Source organism: Lagopus muta, chromosome 3 (assembly GCF_023343835.1).
Source record: "Lagopus muta isolate bLagMut1 chromosome 3, bLagMut1 primary, whole genome shotgun sequence".
Lineage (NCBI taxonomy): Eukaryota > Metazoa > Chordata > Aves > Galliformes > Phasianidae > Lagopus > Lagopus muta.
The window spans coordinates 78,053,541-78,078,685 of NC_064435.1; the positions used below are offsets into that span (position 1 = coordinate 78,053,541).

At 43.1% G+C, this 25,145-nt stretch overlaps 2 long non-coding RNA genes across 8 annotated transcripts in view; both read left to right on the top strand.

Annotated features, from left to right (window-relative positions):
• Nucleotides 1-25,145, top strand: part of LOC125690330 (uncharacterized) — a 66,445-nt gene that overhangs the window by 25,390 nt on the left and 15,910 nt on the right. The gene's annotated exons all lie outside the window — the stretch shown is intronic.
• LOC125690332 (uncharacterized) lies at nucleotides 4-2,186 on the top strand. The gene is made up of 2 exons (XR_007375627.1): nucleotides 4-1,791; nucleotides 1,969-2,186. It is a non-coding gene; the product is annotated as an uncharacterized LOC125690332 (long non-coding RNA).

Consider the following 25,145-nt stretch of genomic DNA (forward strand, 5'->3'; position numbering starts at 1 on the left):
CAGGTGTCCCGTTAGCGGGGCTGCAGTCCCATGAGAGTTTGAGCGTTGCCGGTGCCTTGGCCGGCTTTGTGCTGGGCGACCTCCCTGTAAGCAGGGCTCGGGTCTTTGCTTTTGCTGTAGTTGGGCTTTTGCCTGTCTGCTCCTTCGGCTGCCTGGGGAGCGTGGCCCCCTGTAACGGAGGGCGAGAGCCACCTCTCCGCACCTGAGTGGGAAACGGAGCTCGCCGGACCCCGAGGCCGCCCTGTAAGCAGGGTAGTGCCGTTTGCCCGTCCCTCTTCCTCCTGCGGCCCCTCGGCATCGTTGCCTGGTGGTGGCCCGTAAATGCGACGGCCCCGTACTCGGGGTGCGCGTCACGGCATCTGGCCTTTGGCTTTAGCTGGGAAGCCCCTTGGCACGTTGAGGTCTGCGGCCTCCGTGCAGGCTAGGGACAGGTTGCAGGCTCTTGTCTGTTGCCCGCGGTTGTGGGTTTATTCCCAGGGTCTGGCTGTGCTGCGTTGTCCTTCCCTTCTGGAAAGTCGCATCTGTGTGCGTGTGTTCCCCTTCCTTTCCATGTTTGTGTCTGTGGTGTGATGGATTGACTGAGCTTTCCCTTTAGGCTCCCCCAAAAATGGCTGCAGCCTAGCTTCGACTTCCCAGGGGGGAATGGAGGACTTTGGTGCATGCCACAAAAGGGGTGTTCCCTCTCAGTGCCGCGAGCGCAGCGAGTGTCCTGTCTTCCTCTAAATTACTTAGCATAGATCAGAGCCACGTGGTAGTTCTGTGGCTGAGGCCGCCCTGTAGCCAGGGCTTGGGCCAGTCCTTTAGTGGGTGCCTGCTCTGCTGGCGGTGTGACAGCCCCGTAGTCGGGGCGTGTGTCCTAAGCTGCGGAGCCTTCTGTCCCTCGAGCGGCCCGCCCTGCCTGTAATCAGGTGTGGGGAGGCTGCAGCATTGCAGCCGGCTGCTCTAGCCATCCAGCTGGTGGGATTGACCCCTCCCTGTCCCGTCAGAGGGTGCAGGTTGAGGTGCTGTTTTTGTGTGTGGGGTGACCTCCCCGCTGGGTGGGTCGAGGTTGCTCCGCGGGTTCCCAAAGTCGAGAGCTTGTTGATGTTGTGCTGCTGCCGGGCGGGCCAGCCTGTAGGTCAGGCGTTGGCGGGAGCCTCGTGCTCCGCGGGGCTTGTTGGTGAGGGTGGGGTGTGGGGGTACGGTCCTGTAGGCAGGGCTGTGCGTGCCCCCGGTGTGTGCTTGGTGAGCTGCGTTGAGAGAGACCCCCTGTAGTCAGGCGGGCATGTGGCCCTGGCCTTTCAGAGGCACGGGGCCGCGAGATGCGGGGTTGGGCTTGCGCCCTCCCTGGAATCAGGGCTGGGAGCCCGAGCGCGGCATTTGGCCGTGTTGCCCCGCTGCCTGGCAGCTGAGAGTCGCTCCCGCCGCTGGGGGGGAAACCGAGCTCTGTGGCTCCAGGGGTGTTGTCCACCCGCCTGTAATCAGGGTCTGGGTGCGCGAGCGCTTGTGCTCAGCTGGCAGCCTGTGTGGGGTGACCGCCCCGTTAGCGGGGTGCGGGTCGAGGTGCCCCCTGAGTGGGAGAGAAGGAGCCTCCCGCGGCCGGTAGGGATGGGGGCTGCCCTGTAAGGCGGGGAGCGCCAGTGCCTCGCAATCCCAGGCCCTTTGGAATGGATGCAGTGGCGGGGGTCCCCTGTAATCAGGGAAGATGACTCTTTGGCCGCTGCTTGTTGTGTGCCCAGCTCCATTTGCCCAGTCTGCCCGCCTCTGCGATCCCCCGCAGCACCGGCTGGAAGCGCGCCGTGCGCCAGTGAGGTGAGAAAAGCTGCTCGCAGTAGTTTTTGCTGGGATGAAGTGGGGAGGGGGGATGCTAGGCCTTGGTTGGCTGGGTGGGGGCGTGCCGGGTTCTTTTGTGCTGTTGGGTTTCCCTTTCCCTTGCGGTGGGGGGCTTGTTGCTGTGCAGGTCTAATGGTGTCCTCGCTGATGTTTCAGGAGCTGCTGCAGGAGGAGGAGGAGGAAGAAGGAGAAGCGGTGTGGGAACACAGGAATCAGTAGCGACCATGAGGGAGATTCTTTTTACTGTCAATCTCTTTCTATTAACTTGTCTTTTGAAGCCTCAGTTGAAATGTGTGTATTGCTGTTGTTACTTCCCAGTTCCCACTAGAGACCTTTGAGAATAAAATTTATTTGTATGTTGTTGTTGCAATGGATATCCTGTTTTCGTTTCTTTCCTGCACTGTATTTTGGTGTTAAGTTCTGCCTCAGCATGAAGTGTTTTCTTGTTGAATTGCTATTCTGCCTTTTGTTTCTTTTCTCTACCCGTAAGGAAAATCCTTTTATCTTTACGGAGGATTTTGGTCGGCTGTCTTTGGCGTGTAGTGGTGAGTAGTGGTGACATTCCAAGTTTTCCTTACATGTCATGGCATGGGGTATGGAATATTGCCTTGGCCAGGTTTACGTCACCCATCCTGTTTCTGTCCCTGCTTCCTGTGCTGCTCCCAGCCCTTTTCCTGTACAGTTGGAGAGTCTGACAAAACAAACATCGTTCACTCTGTTCAGAACTGCTCCGTAAGAACTGGAAACACTGGTGTGTTGTCGTATCGTACTTCTCTGAAACACAGCATCATGCCATCCACTGTGAGGAAAAGCTACTCTGTCCGTGCTGAAACTAGAGCCATATCCCCTCCTTGTCCTGTCTCATTTAGGTTATGCTTAGATCTTGTAACGATCTTATACATCCTAATCGTTTATTGTCTCCTGTCTCACTCTGTGATGTTTACACACATCTAATTCCAACTCCCTATGGCCCGTCCATGTAAATTTTCTGTCTGTGAAGGTCATTTAGTTCATGATTTTGGGCTGTATCTGTTACAGCAGTCCTTCAGTACAAGAGAGATTGTCAGATTACTTCTTGCTAAGCTAGCTTTGACTTCAACAGATTTGGTTCCTCTTTCGGTGAGGTGGTTCTTATGGTAACAGTGTTACTGAGGCCTGTAACAACTGTGGTGATGATGGCATGCAGTACTGTCTACCACCTGTTTATTCTTACGCACCATCAAATCCTTTTGAGGTACGCAACACCCACCCACCATCCTGCTTTTCCCACCACGTGTTTGCAGGTCCTTTAGGAGAAGTAATCCCACCAATAGGCTTGCCTTTGAGGCGGGAATAATCCAGACTGTCTTGCTCAGCATGTTCTTTACATGCACCACTGCATCTTTATCCCCCTTCTATGGTTCACAGGATGTTTCATTGGACCATTGGACTGAAGCAATTGCAGGGCCTCTTGCAGGGACTGGAGCAGCTGCAGGGCGTGTTGCAAGGGTTGGAGCAGCAGCAGAGCCCGGCACAGTTGCTGGAGCAACCATAGAACTGCAGAGGCTGCAACCTGGCTGTTCTTCATCATTGCTTTGTTTTCAGTTTTTGGAGCTGTGATTAAACTCACTGGTAGCTATTATTAGATAATGAGAGTGAATTAGAAGCTGCAGAAGTCCAGGCATCGGTACTGAGCTCTTGTGTCTCTTGCCTAATGTCCTCGATATCTTTAAAAAGAATGATTAAAAAAAAGAGTTGGTTGGTTTGCCAAATGCATAAAAAAGAATCACATTCCAAACTAGGTCCCTTCTGAAAATGTCGACTCATACTGTCCAATGCTTCTCATTTATCTGATGTATTTATGGAACAGGTATGTTTTCTGAATTAAGCTTAGTAAGCGCTCTTTCAGCGCTGTTGTACTTGGCACATCTCCTCTCAAACATTTCATGGTAACTGCCTGTCGAAAGTCAGACAGGACTTCCTCTTACATCCTCCTGCCCGCACATACAGCAAAAGATGAGTGAGAGGAGAAAAAATCTTCTGTTTCTTGTTCGTCTGTACCAGGATGTGCTGGGATTCGGGAAGGCAAAACCCTTGCTGTTGTCCTCCCATGTATGTTTATGAAGCCATAATGGATCGTTCATTTAGAGCTATTGATGGGTTTTTAACTCCAGGTGGGGATCATTTTGTTCATTTAATCTGATGTCATGCATATCAGAGAACAGGGATCTTGTCCAGGGATCTCTGCATTGGGATCTTTTGGGAAATCTTGCTGACTGTTAGTTCACATCTTCATCGGCATTGAGGCTCCTGTTATACTTCAACACATAGCAATGTGGGTTTTATTTCTGTTTTTTGTTGGATTTTAAATGTTGGGTTTACCATTTCCTCCTCACATAAACAAGGGCAATGTTGTTTTTCTGTTTATGTGGAAATTATTATCAGGAAGTGACCAATGTCACATGCTTGTAAAAGATGAAAAATTCCTTGCAGTTATGAAATCACCACGTATCAACTAAGTTGCTGCTGTGATTCTGGATTCATTCATTCTCTATTTCCATTTGCTTTAGGATTTTTTTAGCATTTTTAATCCTTTAAGCTTGTGGCCTCAGTTACACCTTTTGAAATAGATTTCCAAAAGCTAATTATGTTCGTGTTGATAACCAGTGTTATTCTTTGTGAGTTTCACTGGATGTAGCCTCCTGGAGTTCTGAAGTTTGGAACTGAAATGCTAAAGCTAGACAAAATGATCAGAGCAGTTTGCAAATGGTGAACTTTAGCTTATCATCTTCTGTAAGGGCACTTAGATCCCATCTCTTGAAATGGAGTCATTCTGCCTGGTTATTCTCAAACTTTCTTATTGTTCAGGAATCTTTTCTCCTTTTGCTATGACCAAGTCTGGTTATCTTATCAGTCCTGTATATTTTCAAGCAGAAAAATCTGTGACAGTTCTAGAAGCAGTGCCTTTTGAAATGTTTCCCCTGCTCCATTCAGTGCTTTGGTGTAGTTTTCTTTTCTGAGTAGTAAAAGTCACCATTTGTTCCTCTGTAGTGATTACTGAATCTCAGTCCCGAGTATTTAAATGGAGGGGAAAAAAAAGTTGGCATAATTCCCTTCAGCGCATGCTGATTTTTATTAACGTATTTTAAATGTATTTTAGCATTTCAGAATGAAACGTATCCATGTGATCTCATCGTTACAGTACCAGATGTCGTATGTCAAACGCGTTCTCAATTTGAGAGCATAGTAATTCTCCGTATCTACCATTATTTCATGCAAAGAGGGTTTGCTCTTCTTTTCTAGCTTCTAAATATCAGTTCTAGCAGGTGAGATGCCAACTGTTACAAATAAAAAAATATTTTAGGAAGCCTGTATTCAGATTCAAATCAGAGCTGGTTAGTTCTATGGAAAGCAGAGCTGTGTTTGCCAGCCTTCTGCGCTTTGTTTCCCGTGCACATCTTTTCAGTAAGAATCACCTAACATCTTTTGATTTTTTTTGATGATTTTTATTCCCCATCAAAATTGTGATCATCTCTAATATTGAAAAACGCCCAGCTTATCCAAGTGCACAGAAAAGTAACGAATCTAAAAGGGGATGTTAGTCTGCTATGGAACTTCCATGATGTTCCAGTGTGTGAAGTCCACTACTTTTCATTCCTTTGCAGTTTTCTTTCCTCTTGTTCATTTTCTACTGTTATTAGTAGGGTATTATTTTGCTGAAGACATTTACAGTGAGCTCCTATTTATTCATTTATTTTCTTCAGCCTATTAGGCTTTCTTCTCTTTCTCTTTTTTCACACCTGCTGTTTGCATATGCTTGCCTCTGCTCTGTTGGCTTTCCTTCCCTCCTTCCCTCCTTCCCTCCTTCCCTCCTTCCCTCCTTCCCTCCTTCCCTCCTTCCCTCCTTCCCTCCTTCCCTCCTTCCCTCCTTCCCTCCTTCCCTCCTTCCCTCCTTCCCTCCTTCCCTCCTTCCCTCCTTCCCTCCTTCCCTCCTTCACTTTTACTGAGGTGCTCAGCAATTTTTGTCCTGCATTGCTTGTTTTAGTAGTGTAACTGTCTGCATTAAATGAAGGAGAGGCCAGTCAATCCAAGAGGCTTGTTTGTGGCTGATGGTACTGGAGAACTTAAAAAACATTTGTACAAGTATTGGTTGCCTCTGGTTGCTGTAGAGTTTGGAGACCCCTGCTTATTGCAGAACTTTACAGGCCTTCTGAAGGTGAGTATACCTTCATTTCAAAAGAGAAAGGAAAACTGGCTTTGAGACATAGATATCAGTTGTGCTACTTTGCGTAGAACATTCTTTCTATAAATTTCAATTATAACATTAGTAAGTAACATTAACTATTGTAATGCTGAGACAGTGTGAATAATATACAGGTGGTTTGGTTGTCGCAGAGTGATGAATGCATATTGCTATCATTCCATAAATTCCATATTAGGAGGATTTTTTTATTTTTTATTTTTATTTTTTTGTATGCTGGTGCCAACTTACCTGAGAAGTGCACTTTGGCAAACTGCAAACACTGACCTGAACAGTAAGTGCTACTATTTATCTCTGGTAGCAGTGGAGATGTTGACAAGGAATGAGTAATTCAACCCAGAGCGCAGGCAGCAGGACGGCCTCATCCCTTGTGAAATTTTGTATCTGATGTTTTCTTTGAAGTACAGCTTGTATGCAGGTGTCCCGGTGTCCAGGAAGCCTGTCTGCTGTTTGAGCACTTGAATAGACACTGAATATGTTTGTATCTTTAATTGGCTCTCATTGCTAATCAAATGCTTAGGGTCAGTTATTCAATTAGAAATGCATACTCACAGTAACTGGGGTTACTCAAGCTACTTCAGTTTTATGCTACAGTAATTTAGATGTGAATGTGACTGTTACATGAAATCCTGCTCATGCTCAGTGGGTGGCACTCACTGATTTTCATGAAAATATCATTTGGTTCCGTGTGCCATAAGCAATTGCTTCATCTCGTTTAACATACATAAAAGTTTGACATTGTTCTGTAAGTATTCTTTGCCTTGCACTCTTCTGTACTGCATTTTGTGTAATGCTGTTCCTTCAGGTTACAAAGTGACGTTGTCTCCAGGTGCTCCATGTAACGTTGCCATGTCTCAGGCACTCAGATTGGTCTCCTGCTGTCAGTGGGGATTCTTCAGCGCTGGTGAAGGAGAGGGAAATGCACACATTTAGGGGAATCCTGGGAGATGAGCTGTTTAGAGAGGAACCTCTGCAATTTCCCTGCTCTCAAATGAAGATTTAAAACATGAATGACTCTCTGTCTGTGTAGTTGAGTATTTCAATGGAGGTGGTTTGACAGCCGTCTCTGTGACAAAGCAGATGGTGGGAGAACGTTCTAGGTGTATTCTTTCCCTCCAGTAGATCCTTTCATTCTGGCATACAGTCGATGCAAAGGGAAATTCACAGCACAAAGTGCTCACTAGAAACGTTGTTTCTTGAGAGGGAAGCGAGGCTTCATTATTTTTGGAGGGATTTGAAAACTGTAGAAAATATTTCTGGTATTAGTTATTTGAAAGGACATTTGGGCAAAAGAAATGTTCTTTATGCCTTAACAAATTGTTGTGCTTTTTAGAAAGAGATGAGATACTCCAATGTGTGGAGAGTTGGGTTTCTGCCCAACTTTAAAGTTTCTCTTTAGGTGTCCTTCCCCCAGCACAACCTCACCTGATGCTTTAAAGTGGGAGATGGAGAACAGAGAAGAGTTTATTTAAACGTCTGAGGACACGGCAGTGGTCCTGACAAGAGAGCAAAAAAATGGGTGATCCTGAGCTACCCTCTGCAACAAGGGAGGATCAGGACAGGGATCAAAAGAAATGCTTCAGCTGGCCAAGAGAAGATACGATGCTAGTTTCTGTGCTGATCAGGAGATGTGCTTTGTCAGACCTTTTCAAAGCAGCTGGGGGCATAGTGAAACAAAGATCCAGTTACAGAGGCACAGGAATGGGCTGCTGTTAAACTGCTGTGGCTGCAGTTCATTCTCCAGCTATACACAACATTCCCATTGAGTGTTTTGATCCCATGTGCCTCTGCACAGTTACTCAGCCAAAGCTGGCAATCGTAGCATGTAGAATGCAAGGCATGGTTTTGTTTAAGACTTGAGAAAACCTTCTCCTAGCTGTACATAGCACCTAATGCTAAATACATATCATCATAAAAAACAGTTCCATGCAAAAAGCCACAAGCTGTAAAACTTTAGCAAGTAATATTATTGAGATACAACATGAATGAAGTATCAAATAATTATTCTCCACAAAGTGAAAATGCATGGAAATTAAAAGCGATGATGAGTTAATATAGAAGTGAATCAGAACCTGCTGCTCTAAATTAAAGGGGTTTGAAACAGAATTGCTATATGCCTAAGCCATTTTGAGAGTGGAAAGGTGGAAAAACGCATGGATGTGTGTTCTGGGTCACTTAAATAAATGTGAATGAAAAACACTGTGTCTGAATAAGGTAGAAAGCAAAACTTCTGTTTCAGAGCAGCAGTAAGTCCATAAACATTCAGTGGTCTCAAATGCCTGTAAGTGACTTCCTGTGGTACCACAAGGTTACACTGGGCACGGATTCAGTTCCTACCCCTACTGCTGATGATTTTATTAGATGTATGACATCATTTCTGTTCAGTGCACAAATATCTGACAATTGTAAAGCCAGCATCTAAAAAGTTCTCTGTGGTGTGAATATGTGAAACCACCTTTTATGCGTTTAAGTTTGGAGTGATGTGTTAGAGATGGAGAGGAGAAAAAAATAACTAATAAGGACTTTTGGTAGTGGGTTCATGGTAGGGTTTTTTTTTTCCTTGGTGTTTTGTTTGTCTGTTTGTTTGTTTGGCATCTGGCTGAGCCTGTAGGAAGAACTCTGTGGGAACACAGGAAAAACTGTTCAGAGCAGAAGCTGTGGAGCAAAATAAACAGCATCAGAACCAAAGACACCTCTAGAAGAAGAACGAACGTCTCTCTGCTCTGTCTGGATAAGTGCCTGTGTGAATGGTTGAAGAGTGTTTTGTGAAGTGCTCTGTTGACGTGTAAAGGTGGATGGGAAAGCTAGAAACAGAAAACTTGTGAAGGTATATAGGTGATGTGAGAACTTGTACCAAACAATTTGGATCATTCACACCTGAGTCTCTGCATCAGACGCTGCAAGGACTCATCAGTTAATTGACTGTTTAGCATCCTGTTACTTCTGAAGATCTGAAACAAACTTTTCTTCACACTTAATGAACGATGGCATTTAAATTGGAAAAATGTTTGCCGTAATGCTCCAGCTGTTCCCATGATAAATGCCTGGGGACCCCTCTAGTTTAATTTGTTATGCTCTCATTTAAAGTTCATGACAACGTACTTTAAATGGTAACATACAGATCAGGAGAAAAAAATACATCACCTTTTACACCAGATTCTTCAAATACTGAACAAAGCTGTGCTGCAGCCCTGAGAACACTTTGAAGCAGACATTAAAAGCCGGCTGTTGTTCATGGGAGGTGGCAGACCTCATAGCAGAGACAGAGTACCAACATCTTTTCCAAACTGTGGTGTCTGCAGAAGCCATCTGCATGGGGGACTTTGCACCAAATAACCTACGCTTGGGATGTTGTGGTTTTTATTATGTAGGAGGAGGCAATGGGGAAAAAAACTGATGTTTTGGATATAACCCCAAAATGTGTTCTGGCCTCTGGAAAAAAAATATCCGAATGTCTGCCAAGCTGTTTTTCTCATTAGATTGACTTTGCAAGTGTTCCATCAGAGTTTACGTCTAAGAGGAGCTAAAATACCTGTGAAACAGTGGTGGGAGGAATTGATTTGTACCAGCTAATTTTCAGTTCCTTCCTTACATTGGAAAATTTCTGATGTACAAGCACATCAGAAAGGTTCCATTGCCTAGGAGAGGTATGCATGCTTAAAAGGGATTTCATGTTTCTGTATAGCTAGAGAGATGATCAAACTTGTCAAAACTCCTGTTCATTCCAATTTAAAACAGAATTCAGAATCCTTTTATATCTAGAAATTACAGATAAGAATGTCTCTATCATCATGGGATTTCCTTGATCACAAAGAATATACAAAATGCATGGCTTTATCTAAATATTAATATTGTGGTTCAGCTGGTTTTATGCCTGTATGTGCTATCAGGGCAAAGAAAAGTATTATGGTGAGAGTAAGCAGTGACAGCGCTAGTCCCTGGGGAAGAACTCCAAGCCAAATCAATGTAGGACTGCTAAACAAGTTTTAATCAGAGTCCAGCTGAGATCTGCTAGATCAGCGATTGCTGTTGTTCCTTAAATGCGCAGCCAAGGATGCCAAGCAGCCTTCTGTGTACAGATGGAGAAAGCAGGGGCTAGGCTTCTGCCAGAACTGCTTCAAGCTTCAAAGGCAACTGATGCTGCATGCTTTCTAGTGTAGCACAGTGACTAATTATTGAAGCACACTGCGTGTTGCACTCGTAATATGAGGGCTGCTTCAAAAGGAATGCTTCCTCTTTCATTATGTTGACAGAGGCAGGTGTTGGTGGTACTGCAGGAGAGGCTGAACCTTCTCATCAGTATTCCATTACATGCTTTTGTCATGTAAGAGATGGCAGCAGAGGGGCAGTCTGACTAGATGGCATCTGAAATGGAAGTATGTAGGAAGCAAAGGTGTGTCCTTGAATTCCTCCATGCAGGAAAAAATGGCACCCACTGGCATTCATTGAATGTTGCTGAATGTTTGTGGAGACCAAGCAGTGGGTGTGAGTGCAGTCAGATGGTGCGTGGTACATTCCAGCAGTAGCTGTAGACTGAAGTCCTGCTACCAAAGCACATCCTCCACCAAAGTTGTAGGAACATGTTGATCAAAAGGATAATCTATTTATTTTCTGCTTCTGTCAACAACACAAGAATGCTGTGTATCCATCCAGGGATCATCCAGGAAGATCCAGTATTAGATAAGTTGAAAACTCTAGTTGTGGTGTAATGCTGTAGGCAGTTCAGCACTGCACAGTTGTTTGCTCACTCCATCCTCCCTATGGGATTGGGAGAGAATCGGGGGGGAAGGGAGGTGGGTGAACCCGCAAAAGTAAGAGAATAGAACTGCTGGGCAGAGACGAAAGCTATTTGCTAAGGCAGGAAATGGAAGAGGGAAAAAAAGAACGATAGACACAGTAATTATAGATACATGTAAATATACCAAATAAGTGATGCACAATGCAATTATTCACCACCTGCTAACCAGTGTCCAGCCAGTCCCTGCACGGCCAGTTTAGGTCAGCTGTCCTGGTTCCGTCCAGCACTTCCCAACAACCGAAATAGGTCAGTATATTTATCAATGTTGCTTTTCCTCCTAAAGCCAAAACACAGCATCACACAAGACACTAGAAAGGAAAAATCAACTACTGAGCTGAAACCAAGATCATTTTCTAACCAAGTTGTTTTATGCAGTCTCTTCACTGCACACCCTCTTTTTTGTGTGTGTGTGTATAATAATAACAATATGCCTTAACACGGAGTTGTTTTCTCTTTAAACACAGATTTGATTTCTGGTGCAGTGGAGTACAGTCTTCAGCATGCTGTTAAATGCAGAACAGCTATCTAATTTCAGTAAACAAGACTCCTGTGTTACAGAGCATCTGCCTGGAGATAGGCATTCCCCTAAAGCATCACTTACCATGGCAATTTTAGCTTTATTTTATCTGTTGTTATCACTGCACTTTGGAGGCAATGGAGTACCAGCCTCTGAGTCTGCCTGAGGCTGACTAAACCAAGGGCCTCTCCAAGCCTCCAGGTGGAAAAGAGACCTCAGTGATAGTTAAGGGTCCTGTTGCTCATAGGTAGCAGGTGTGCTAAGACCAAGGGAGAGAAGGGGCTGTAGGGGAACTGGTGTTGCCCCTCCCTGGTTTAAGTAAGCGTTTCCTTGATACATGCAGTTCCTCCCAGCCATTTGGTACTGACGCTGGATTTGTGGAAGTAGCAACACATAGAAGCATAGAATTATTAAGTTCAAAAAGACCACCAGCATCATCTAGTCCGTCCATCAACCTATCACCACCACTACTAAACCATGCCCCTCGGTGCCATATCTACATGGTTTTTGAACACCTCTGGGGATGATGGCTACTCATGCATAATGGAACCTTATTTTCCATCCATTTTCCTTGACAGAATGTTCTGTTGCCTTTACTACAGTCAGAAGTCAGAAGCCTACAGCAAGAGATTCTCATCTATCATAGTGCAATTGATTCATTCAAAAATAATGCTCTATATTAGAATACTTCAGTGTGAAGAGATTGAGGCAGGTCATGTTATTGAGTTGCTTTTTTTTGTTGTTTAATAGAGAAGTAATAACTGGAGGTCAATGTATTTGGGCAATGGATGAGCTGACTCCTTCCTGAAAGACACTGCTTAGAAATAAAAGCCTGAGGCTTATTAAGCTGATGAATCTGCAGCCTATTATTTCTGCAGAAAAACATGGGCCCCCAGCAGCTGCCTTAAATGCTCTCTTTCACAGTGATTTTTCAGTGCTGTGACATTGCTCAACTGTTTAGGGCTCATAAGCTGCTGAATATATATTTCATTGCAGTCTGTATCAAGAGGGAGATGGTGTTATTGCAATGCATTGAGTATATCCAACTTCAGGCAAAAATTTCTGAATTTGGTTGCTTTGTCCTGTAATGTATTTTTACAACCACTTCTGGATAGATACTGGAAAGTGTCATTAATGGAAAATGGAAGGGACTGTTCAGCACTAAGCAAATTCTCACATTTCAAACTCTCTGTTCCAAGAGCAGGGGGAAGGCTTGCAATGCGCTGTTGAATGGAAAAATAAAAACACCTCCTCTTGCCAAGATTCTATCAATAATGAATGAAATGTAAATAAATTCAGACAAGTGCAGCTTGGCATTAAACTAAAGAAAACTGCAGCACACAGCAGATACAAACCAAAACAAATGCGAAACTGCAGAACTCACTACTGATATCTAAAATGCTGATGGCCAGAGATAGCATTTAGGCATGCAGAGATTCTCCTTCAATCTTATGAGGTACTTGTATAGTATCTCTTAAGATTGCAGTATCCCCCAAATGCTCTCTGAGAAACTGAAATATTAATGAAGACAAGCGTGCTACTTGTGGTGTATGGTGTATATTCTGCACATCCCCCTGCATGTTCACAGGAGGCTGTAATCAGAAGACGTGACTTTGATTGTCAAAATGTCATAACAGAGCTTAAAACCTATCCGCTGTGAGTGGAGGGACACCTGGATTGAAACTGAAAGCTTTGTTTAGATTGTAAGCTTAGCAGCTCAGTTACATGATGACTTCAATGTTGAAACTTTGTTCCAGCTTTTTGTGAGTTCACTCACGCAGCAGGCGCTGATCAGCAAGGGAAGAAACCTCACTGCAGAAGGTCAGTTCCTTGCATTTCTCAGCTTCACAAAGACAGAGATTCTTACCTTCAGTTTCAAGCTCCGGAATATGTGGCACTAAGTGACTAAAATGAATGTGAAAATGTGGCTCTTTGTTATTACAGCATCCCAAAACATCATGAATTTCAAGAGCCTCGCAGAACCAAGTAAAAGCCACTGTTACTTCCTTGCTGAACACTTAGGTCCAACAATCCTTGTGCCTGGGCTGAATCTCACTTCCAAGGCAGAATAAGGAGAGTAGAGCTAAGAGTTTGTGCTGATGTATGTTAGACTTGAAAAAGTTCATGTTTGTGCTCACCAGCTTCTGAGCAAAAGTGATCATGAAGATATTTTTGGCCATTGCTTCTTCTTTGTCACTAACATCTTAGAAAATAAATCTGTAGGTCTGCCTTTTGATATTGTAAAAGTGAATTGCTCTCACTGTTATCATATTTGCTAATCTTTCTGTAACTGTAGATGTCCACACCATAACTCTAAAGGTTCAAGGTAAAAGCCTGATTGCAGTGGTGTTATGAAGTGAGGGTATTGTTTGCATCCCTGTACTACGAGAGGGTTATAAAAAACATAACTTACAAGGCAGAGAAAACTGTGTCAACTGCAGTGTCCAACACTTGAAAGTTGAGAAGCTTTGGGCTTCCTGAGGATCTTCAGTTCTATTTCCTCCTGCATGCTCACTGTCAGAGTCCTTGTGTGACTGCATCCTGCTTCCTCCCTAAGGAGAGCGAGGCACAGCTGCCTCAAGTCCATGGGCTGGGTACAGAGGAGGCCAATCCCTGCATTCACGGCAATTTCTGTATGAAAGTGTGTGATAAAGCAGAGGATCCCTTCAATAGTGTAGCCTAATCTCAGCTGCCATATGGCTTTGAAATTCATTGACTATTGCATCTTCTTCCTTCATTGTGCAGCAGTAAGTAAGAAAATGTTGGAGAGTTCAGAAATTCCATTGCATAAAGACAGGGAAAGGTAGGAGTAGAGGACCATGATGTGATTAAACTACCTGAGGCATGATTTACAGTAAAAAGGCAGCCTTTGGCAAGTCATCAAAGATGTTCCTCTGCTGTCTTTGCATTTCTAAGTGTATAGCTGTAATGATGAGGAATGGAGATTCTGAAGGCTTATTTTCCCTCTGTCTATTCCCCATTGAGTTCTGAAAGCTAGCAGTAAAGTACTCAGTTAACATCTCGCTCTTTCTCAGTTCCTCTGTTGCTCTGAAAGTAATGCCTCCTATTTATTTCCATGTAAACTGCAACAAATACAATGGGCACAATAATACTATTTGATTAGAGCTGATTCTCAGCTACAAAACACTACTTTTCAACATAGTCACCACCATCCGCCATGTATTTTCACCAGTGATGAACAAGAGTCACATGCTGCACTCTGAACAGCCCGCACCAGTGAAGGTGACCCACAGTTTCACAGTGTTTCACCACCCTCCACCTCACTGTGCTGACATCCACAGTTTGGTCTCCAACAATATTCACCAAGTATCAGTTAATATCAGCGTGTGCCATGTTTTCCACATAGAGGAATTCAGTGACACACCTTTGCTTCATACACACTTCCTTGTCAGACACCGTTCTGTCAGAGTGCCTCTTCAGTGCCATCTGTCACACAGCAACAGCGAATAATGGAATACTGGGAGGAAAGTTCAACCTCTACTCCTGTACCACCAACATCTGCCTCTGATATTGGGGGGCAATATAATAAAATAGGAGGCATTACTTTTGGAGCAGCCCTCGTAATGACCCTTCCATTGAATGTTTCCTGACCGGCCAACACAGCACGTTGAATAAAGATGTAATATCATTCAGGGCAACAGAGGGATGGAGATGTGTTAGACCTGCTGCTGGAGTTCTAGCCCGAAGTTTGCATCTCACTGGCCCTCAATCTGTGATGTAATGAAACAAACATGCAAATGTAGTATTATTTTTTCTATGTTTTGTCAAAGGCCTTCAGTAAAGTGCTATGCTAATGACTCTGCTAAGGTTACCTCATCTCATAAGGAAGCTTCCTAGCAGACAATGCAATCCCCTGTGGTAGGCATGTAAAACCACTGGGATTTTCGTGCACACTGCTGACAACACGCAACAAGCTTTCAGCCAGGGAGGGATGGAGTGATGTGACCTCACTCCTTCCTGGAAGGGTTAAATGTCCTTATTTGAAATAGTGCATTCCTTAAGTGAATTGCAATTAAGTGGTAAACAAATAAATGAACAAAAGAAACAACAGTACCAGCTGAACATTCAGTTCAGACCCTTGCTCTTGGTGTAACAGGAATGTTTCTTTCTCTCTGAAACTGACCCTGCTGGAGATCAATTCTCTTGCTTTCTTGCCCATCTTCCTCAGCGGCAGCAGCAGCAGAAGAGAAAATGTTTTTGCAGTTGCCTCTTTGACCCCATGACCCAGCTCAGTCCCCAGACAAACTCACAGAGGAGACTTCAGATGAGGAAGGGAAAGGAGGGAGCCGCCATAGACATAGACTGAAAGCCTGCAATGAGAGTAAGAATTGGTAATGGAGGGCATGGTGACCTGTATCTCCCTGATTCATCTCCTGCCTATTTTCCCTGAAAGAGCTCTTCTTGTTCCACAGTCAGGGAAACCTCAGCCAAGAGCTAGAGGTGCACAAGGAAGAATGTTGCTGTTCAGTACACCTGGTTAAAGATCCAGTGTTGTATTATACACAATATAAATAACTGCTTGATTTCTTTCTAACCAAAGGCTCATTCTGATCGTCTGTCTTGAAAGCTGACTAGAAATTAAGGCAGAATTCTCTCTGCGTACTTCTGCTGCTCAGGAGCATCTGTGACTGCCATCCAGATCATACTGCCTCACTCCTTCACGGTGCCAAAGGGAGCAGCAGGGACAGCAGTGGAATTGAGCTGTGGTGTGAACTGCTGCTGTTTAAAGAGGCATTGCTGTGCCAACATCACCCAAATTATGAGGGCTGCTCTGACCTCAATGCCCCAGTGTTTTATTCTGTTGGAGAATAAATATCCACCTATAACATCAGAGGTGGCTGTTGATGCTATGGTAGTAGAATTTGAAGCTTCTCACCAATATTCCATTCCATGTTGTTGCTGTGTGACAGATGGCAGCAGAGGGGCAGTCTGACAGAATGCTGCCTGACATGGAAGCATGTACGAAACAAAGCTGTGACACTGAATTCCTCCATGTGGAAAAAATTGCACCCACTGATATTCACTGGTACTTGCTGAACACTGATGGAGATCAAACAGCGAATGTCAGCATAGCGAGGTGGTGGGTGGTGTTTCAGCAGTGATGGCAGTGAGTCACCTCCACTGGTGTGGACTGTTACCAGGGAATCGTGCAGAGTCTTGTTCATTGCTGATGAAGATGCATAGCTGATGGTGGTGACTGTGTTGGAAAACAAGGTTTTGTAGCTGAGAACTGGCTCTATCAAATAATGCTATGGTGCTCTTTGTATCTGCTGTTTTTTTCCATGGAAATAAATAGGAGGCATTCCTTTCAGATCAACCTGTGTATTTGAAATTGAGATAATTTGCTGAATCTCACTGTGCTGTGTACCGTTCCAATATTTATGCCCTTTGTGCTTGGCTTCCTATTCAATGTCTGTTCCAGATATTCTTATCTCTATCACCGTGTTCTGGAAAACAATTATTTATTTCATAAGACTCCCCGCTGTATGAAAACATTCTCAGCTGCTTTGCACGAGGTGGCCCCTTCCTGTTGCTGGATTTTGCTCCACTCTGAACACTTGTGTCCAAGCTAAATCACTCGACTTCAATGCATCACAGCCCTTCTCAGGGCTTTCTTCTCTTTAATTTAGCTCTTTCTTTTTTCACCTAAAGGTAGCATAGGTCACTCCATACCAATTCCCAGCAGTACAAGGCTGTGTAATGATTGTCTGCTATTTTCTCTGCACTTCAAGTTGCCTGATATGGAAAGTCTTCTTTTTCCAGACAGCTTGCTCCACCTCAATCCCATTCTGTCTCGGTTCTAAGCCAGTCATTAAACTGGGAGATGGTTTGTACCATCTTCAGCTTGTACAGAAGGCTAAATCAGCACTCGTGATGAGTCTGAGTATTTCCTCACATCATGAACTGAGAAAGAAAGACATTTTCTCCCTTATTTATTTATTTTTAAACAGCTTGGCATTCTGACAAATGAAAACAGATCTTGGATGCATTCAGTTTCCATGTCTCTGAGAGCTATTTTATTTCAAGTACATATGAGCCTGGTTCATGGCTGGCTTATTGAGGCCACTGAGACGTGCAAATCCAAAGTTGATGCATTAGTGACTTCCATTTCCCAGAACAGTCCCAGTGCAGACTATAGCATTGTGTCAATCAGAAATACTTCACTGACAGGATTTTTCGTTATGAATTTCAAGGAAAATAGATTAAAACATATAAAATATAAGTAATACGGTATCATTTTTGTAGGATGCTTGACAGCAAAAATATTCAAAGCAATTTCTCAGTCTTCTAGTTTCTAATGAAGTCATTTCTATTCTTAAAGGTTTGACACACAAAAAAATGTGGGTTAAAATTCCTTCCTTTGTTAAGGTTGTGGATGCTGTACCTTCTTTTTGAAGGTCACAAGTCACTTCATGTATCATTAGGCAGTGCCAAAAGAACAGAAGCTATTCTCATTTTGTCCCTTCTTTTCAGATTTCATAAAGACAAGCAGCACCAGCAACAAAGTCTCTGCTCCTTCTCCTCAAAACAGCTCATCCTTATGTAAGTCTATTTCCTTCCCTCTGGTTCTCTTCTCTTTACTTCTAGATATGTGCCATTCACACTTCACACCCTCTGAAAAACATCATTCTTATTAATTTACCTTTCTATTAATCATTTATGGGGTTTCTTTTGTTCAGACAAGAGGAGATAGCTGAGATAAATCTTGGACTTTCAGACTCTTTGACCCTTCCTGGTGCTGGGTTCTGTGTTTCAGCAAGAAATTCGGTGTGATAGAGTTGCAAGCTGTAGGACATGTGGAGCACAAGACATCTCTAAGCCCTGAATGTTAGCCAACTCTATCCCACCTATTTAGTAGCCACTACCTGTACATGGTACAGGTAATCTCATTATGTATGAGCTTCAAAAGACCAAATGCCAGGCTCTGCACTTTGGTTGCCACAACTCCATGCATCGCTATAGGCTTGGGGCAGAGGAGCTGGCAAGCCTCACATGGAAGATCTCCAGCTATGGGAGAGTGTTCGTCAACAGCCGACTGAACGTGAGCCAGCAGTGAAGCCAGGTGTCCAAGAATGCCAGTATCCTGGCTTGTATCAGAAATAGCGTTGCCTGCAGGAGGTGAGGTGATCGTCCCTCTGTACTCAGTTCTGGTGAGGCCACACATTAAGTTCTGCGTTCAGTTTTGGGCTGCTGATTACAAGACATTGAGGTCCTGGAGCACGTCCAGAGAAGGGTAATGAATCTGATGAGAGGTTTGGAGCACAGACCTCATGGGGAGTGGCTGAGGGAAGTGGGATTGTTCAGTGTGGAGAAGAGGAGGCTTGCGGTTGATCTTATCGCTCTCTACAACTGCCTGAGAGGAGGTTGTAGTGAGGTGGGGTCAGCCTCTTCTACTGGGTAACAGCCATCAGATGAGAGGTGATGGCCTTGATTTGCACAAAGGGAGGTTCAGGTTGGATATTAGGAAAAAGTTATTCCCAGAATGAGCAGTGAGACGCTGCAATAGGCTGCCCAGAGAGATGGTGGAGTCACTGTCCTTGTAGGTGTTCAAGAACCATGGAAACGTGACAGTGAGTGATATGGGTGGTGGGCATGATGGAGGTCAGTGGTTGGACTAGATCTTAGAGGTCCTTTCCAACCTTGATGATTCTATGATCATAAATTGTGCTGCTTATGCGCTTTCCAAAATATCCCCATAATGGCATCAAACAAGAGAAAAAAAGATCAGTGAACAAAATGGTTGGGAGTGGCCCCGTGGAGAAGAGACATTTTAAAAGCACAAAATGCTTTTTGGCGGATGACTTCCTACTGATGTGTTTATTTTTGGTGTTTCCTGTGATTCTTCAGGTTCCTGGGGAAACTCAGGTAAACACTTGACACAGTCAATGAGCTTTTAAATAGAGCCTTTAGACAGAAGTGGCAGCAGCTGCTCACTGAAACGTAATTTTAGGAGAAAGTTCCAAATACAAATGACTCGATTACATCCTCTTCTGCGTTTATGACCTTCCCTACCCTGTCGTGCTGTTCCCTCCACTTCCATTTCACCCTTCTGTGTTCTGGTATCTCACATATTTTATGCCTCATTTTATAAATTATAATTGGTAGATGTCTATTAGGTCATTTGAAAAAAAAACACCTTCCTTTTGATTCACTGGCAATAACAAAACATCAGAGATCTTGTTTGCAGTTTCAATAGTACATAAAATTTTTCTCATACTGAGTTGGTAAAATCTGCTTTATTAAGACGCATTTACTGACATGTGGAGTCTGTAAGTATTTTCAGTAAAATTAGGGAAATGTACGAATAAAAACAATTTCATTACAAAAATGAGGAGTACTTACTGGAAGAAAAAAAGACAACTCAAAAAACACAGTGTAAACTTGGCAAATAGTGGCAAATAGCAAGAAAAAGCATTGTCAGTCAGGATGTTGAAATACTGTATAAAACAGAACAGTTGTGGGTTAGGATTCATTGTACTTAATTTCTTCCATACTTTTTTTTTCAAGAAGTAGTACTTGTCATGTTCTATGTCACATTACTAACAGCAAAGAAGAATTTATTTAAAAACAAAACAGGCAAAAACAGTAGCCTGCAAATCACAGCAGCTCTACTTGATGCACATTTTTTCTCCCCTAGTCATGCCTATAGTCCCAGAGGAGTAATCAATACAAGTAAATTAAAGGGCTTTAGCAAGTGGACTAATTGTGGTAAATAATTTATTTACTACATTTAGCTTCTTTGCCTGTTGATAAAAAGAACGACCTGGATCTGGATTTTGCAGACTGATTTGCTCCGTGCAATAGTTTGCATTTTTGTGTGTGTGTGAATGAAACAGATCGCTTGTTTTTGCTCTCTTTTGCATAGTGTATGATTTTCCTGATAGGATTTTTGTTTCTGCAAACTAAAATATTGTGCTGAGTTCCTAAATTTGAGGTTTTTCACATCAAGGTGGTATTCTTTGTCCTGAACAGAAAAAACTGTTTTTTGTCACACGAACATTGCTATCTTATGCTCAGTGTTTTAGTTCCTTTAGACAAATGCCCAGAGTTCTTTAGATAAAAAAAAGGAACTGATCCTTGTATGGACCATGTTTTCTAATGCAGCACTTGAGAATCACCTAAAAGAAGTTCATTTAACACAATTGGCAGGTACAACGTATATACTATATGTCATAGAATCATAGGATGGCTTGGGCTGGAAGGGACCTTAAAGCCCAGCAGTTCCAACCCCTGCCATGGGCAGGGCTGCCACCCACCAGGTCAGGCTGCCAAGGGCCCCAGTGGCTTTAGAAATTTACTTGAAGTAAAGATATACAAACAGCTTGTTTGTCTCTGGTCTTAGAATAATTAATTCTACAGTGTAAATCTGTACAATGAAGATCTTTTATATTCATGAATACCTCCCTATAAGTGCATGTACCGTCTGTCATTATACTGTGTAGAATGGCTTGTCTTTTATTACAAAATAGTCTTCACCAAGGGAATCTTTACCCAGATTTCTCCATCCCAGGGAGCCTTGTGCTGAGTCAAAAAGGAAGGGAAGAAGGGGATGTTATAACATTATTTTCTGTGCTTGTTACCTCAGAATTTTTGTTTCCTGGATTCTGTCTGTAATTTTGATTGACAAATGCAAACACAGAAACTAGTAAGTAGTCATGAAAAGGGAAACTATTAATGTATCAGGTACCTTTGACACCACCTTAAACATGTTGAGTGTTCTCCCTGTGATCTGCAAGGTTGGTGTTGGGGTTCTGTTTCAAAGATACAGTTTTGATTATCAGAAGTGTGAATTTCATAAGGGTAGAATAACATCAAATATGAATTATTTGTTGATAAAGGTCAAGATGTGTATATTACTTTCAAATATTGAGTTAGGGAAAGGGAGAACCATGGCTTTTTTTGTTGTTGTTTTTTAATATAAAAACAAAAAAATATATATATATAAAGAAAATATTGTGTTGTTTGTATCTGCCACATCCTGAAAATTAATCTTCCAGTTGCAGAAAGTAAACCTGAGAGGAAATACTGTTGAAAGTACAATTTCCTTACTCCTCTCCTCTCCTCTCCTCTCCTCTCCTCTCCTCTCCTCTCCTCTCACAGAATGCACATATGTTTGCACAGTCAAATAATGTTGATATTTTATAGCACAGAACAATATTCCTTGTTACAGTTTAGAAGCTTGAATTTTTTCATAAGCTGAGGATTTCAGGATAGCAGGGATGCTGGAGACAGACTCCAGTCCTGGAAGGAAGGGACAGTGATAGACCTGCTGACCTGTACTCTGTAATCAACTAGGAAGCAAAAGGGGCTGAATGAACACTTTTAAGTTCTCTCTGTTCTGCAGATAGAGGACAGATGAAAAAATTGGATTTGAGGAGAGCTACAGAAATTCTCAGTAATGTGTGGTGTCCAGAAGAAATAAGCCAGATATCACATTATGAGAGTCAGCATGACTGTTGTCATCCATCTTCCCATTTTCCCAGACAAGTGCTCATTCTGATCGATCTCAGTCTCTTTGACTATCAGAAAGTCTGCAAAGGTTTGGGCTTAAGCTGTTTCTTCCAGGGATTACATCTTGTGCATCCAGTGCACCAAGTATGGACACAGCCATGAGAAGCAATGGAGCAGTCAGAAATGAAGAAGAAACTCACAGATCAGCAAAACAGAGGTTTAGTGGGACCAAAGCCAGCTCCAGAATATCTGCAGAAGGAAAACACTGTTGAAATTGAGATCAGCAACTCAGTGTGATGGAAAAGCCGTTTTCTGCACCACAACTTGTTTCAGAAGGTCCTGCAAAACTCTGTGCCTGGGAGAAACACTTAGACTTTAATGGCTTTTATCTATGAATTTACTTTCTACGGTTTTGAAGGTTTTTCTAACAGTGGTCTAGGAGGATGCTAAGAGGAACCGTGGACACAGTATTGTCCAACTCATTTGAAGCCGCTTATTTTTGTACGTATGGAGATTAAGCAGAAACAGTCTGAAAGTCAGGAGAACGTTCCTTGAAGAATGGTAACAGAATACCCAAAAGTATCTGAAATAAACCTTACCAAAGGCAATCTAACTATACCTTCTTCTATGGTGTGGTGGAAGTGCTAAGTCATGGCTTGAACCAGTGATTGAGCACCTGGTGGGAATGCAGGGCCAACCCCAGAGGAGCTCAGGTGCATGCAATGAGAGGGTGGTGAGCACAGAACAGGCTGCCCAGGGCAGTGGGCAGGGCCTCAAGTGCTGGAGTTCAAGGAGCATCTGGGCAGTGCTCTCTCACACACACTTGGATTGTGGTGCTGCTGTATGGAGCTAGGAGCTAGACTTGATGATCCTTGTGGGTTCCTTCCATCTCAGTGTATTATATCTTTGTACAAAAGCAGATTTCTTTCCTGTGAGACTTAAACTACACAGAGACACAGGAGTTAGAAATAATCCCAGAAATTATGTGGTCTGCCTGCTACATTATCTCTTCAGTTGCTGTGTTAGCTCCTTCCTTCCAGATCTGTTCTGGATCTGCAAGTAGAATAATTTTTCTTTAGTCTTATATAGTCCTATATCTTTGTGGCTGTGAACATATGATAACTTCTTGTGGGTGGCTTAATGCTTCATGTACTTCTGCCACTACAGGTGTGGAGGTACTTCAAAAGCCTGTGGTTCAGTTACCTTCTCTAAGAGCAGCGACTGCTTCATCTTCACCCACAGAGTATGACATCTTCAGGCTTCTTTCTGTTTCCCCAACTCAGAGAGCTAATTAAGCTTTCTTTTTGGATTTCAACAGTGTATCAAATGTGTCAATACTTCAATTCTAAAGTTGCTCACGTATAAAGGAGATAAAAAGCATGCTAAGAAAGGTGATGGACCTTGAAGAGGAGATAGAATTGACTGTTCATGTATATGATCTTTATTCCGGTTCTTTTTCCTGCCACTCAAGATGCTTCCTCTTGCAACTCAGCCTTACCAGAGGACCCCAGTGAGATACAGAAATGACAGTTTCACTGCATATGATGTACAAGATCCCGAGCCTCTGTTCAACTAAGCAAACTCCAGTGCTGCCTAGGACATTTGGTCTAGATTCTGTATTGTCTGACCACAGAAATGGCTCTGAGTCACTTTGCTGTGTCGTGCTTTGTGATCAGAAGTAACTTACGGGGAGGAGAAGTGAGTACTTCAGCTTTCACAGGAGTAAAAGTCTCAGGGAAGTGTCTTTCAAGATGTCATAGGTGTTACATGAAAGTGATGAGGGAGTGGTTGATGTTCATACTCTGAATGAAGCTGCTTATGGTGATCTGTGATCGCAGAGATCTTTACTGCTTTTGAATGGTGAAATACCATGGAAAGGTGGAGGGCCCAAACACTTCATTATTCAGCCTGCAAATCTGAATGCTGTGTCTCAGTCCATCCTGCTCAGTCTTGTACAGTACAGAGAAAATTTGAGGCCTTCATGCTCACTGGGTAAGTTAGTGGCATTCTTTTTTGGATGCATGTATGCACTGGCTCAGACACTTTCCAGTTGAAATAACTTGACTTTGGTAAGAGGTGGGTAAACAAAGCTTTTGCTAAGAAATTCTACTCTTGCTAGCTACTTTCTGAGATGCTTCTCCTTGGCAGATAATGGCTTTAGACATAGTTTTAGCATTCCAAGTTAAACAGCTCTTGTTATCTTTATTCGTTGCCGAAGGAAATTGTGATCTTCGTTCTTAAGACAATTGAATTATGCTTGAATAATAGCAGTAAATTGCATTCAAATTGGCATGTGAAGAGTTCTGTATCTTCAGATTAGATGTAGAAACTGAATTGCTCTTTAATGTTCATTCATTTTTCGTTGTTTTGAAACCCATTTGAACTGAATCTCTCCTATGGAGGCAGACTGAGTAGAACTGGCATTTCTCTATTCTGCAGTTATTGTCCCACTTCATTTCTTTCTGTAAGACCACTTTTTCAAGAAGAAAACGCCTTTAATGCTTGCAATTCTTATTCAGTTTCATGTGAGAAGAATTTAGAACTTTTCCATCTGATTTTTTTAACAGAAAAACTGAAAATGCTCTTGTAACCCATAAACCTCATCCTATGTGATTATGCCTACGCAAGAGAAACAGAAGCACAGACCTACATTGCTTTTCTGAACGGACATATGATCTGGTGATAGGCTGTGGCAATCAAACATCAGAACTGAGATTTTTCAGAAAGAAATGCTGAAGAGGTTGCCACTGTGAAGATGTGCTTTTGCTAGATAGAGATTCCTGCAGGAGAGAGGGGAGTGCTGCAGAGAGAATTAAATAATGGGCTATTGCCATTTTTCTCTTCTTTTTTTTCTTATAAAAGCTAGTAGCATATGTGAATTTTCAAGCTACTTGGCATTAGATAAAGCAGTGCATTTCTATCTCTCTATGGCATGTATTATCATGGCCCTTTCCCTAGACCTAATGGCCTTATGGATTCTGTCTTTTCTAAATGGTACTTCAAAATGTGGCACGCTTTCTGAGGCTTGGGGCAGGACAAATAATTACTGGAGAGATCTGAAACCAGAATTTGCTACCATGTGGATGGAAGTTAGTGTGACTAGCTTCAGAAGAGAAGAAATTAAACATGCAGGAGCTGCAGGCTGTTTCCCAGGGAAAATGCAGTTCCTAAGCACTATGTTTGAGTGTTAAGCCTCAGATCCTTACCTGGATCCTTGCAAGGGGTCCCAGCCAAGTATTGCTGGACATTTCTAATCGAGGCCTTCTTGCTTCTTGAGACTGCAGTTGGTGAGGATTGAGTTCTCG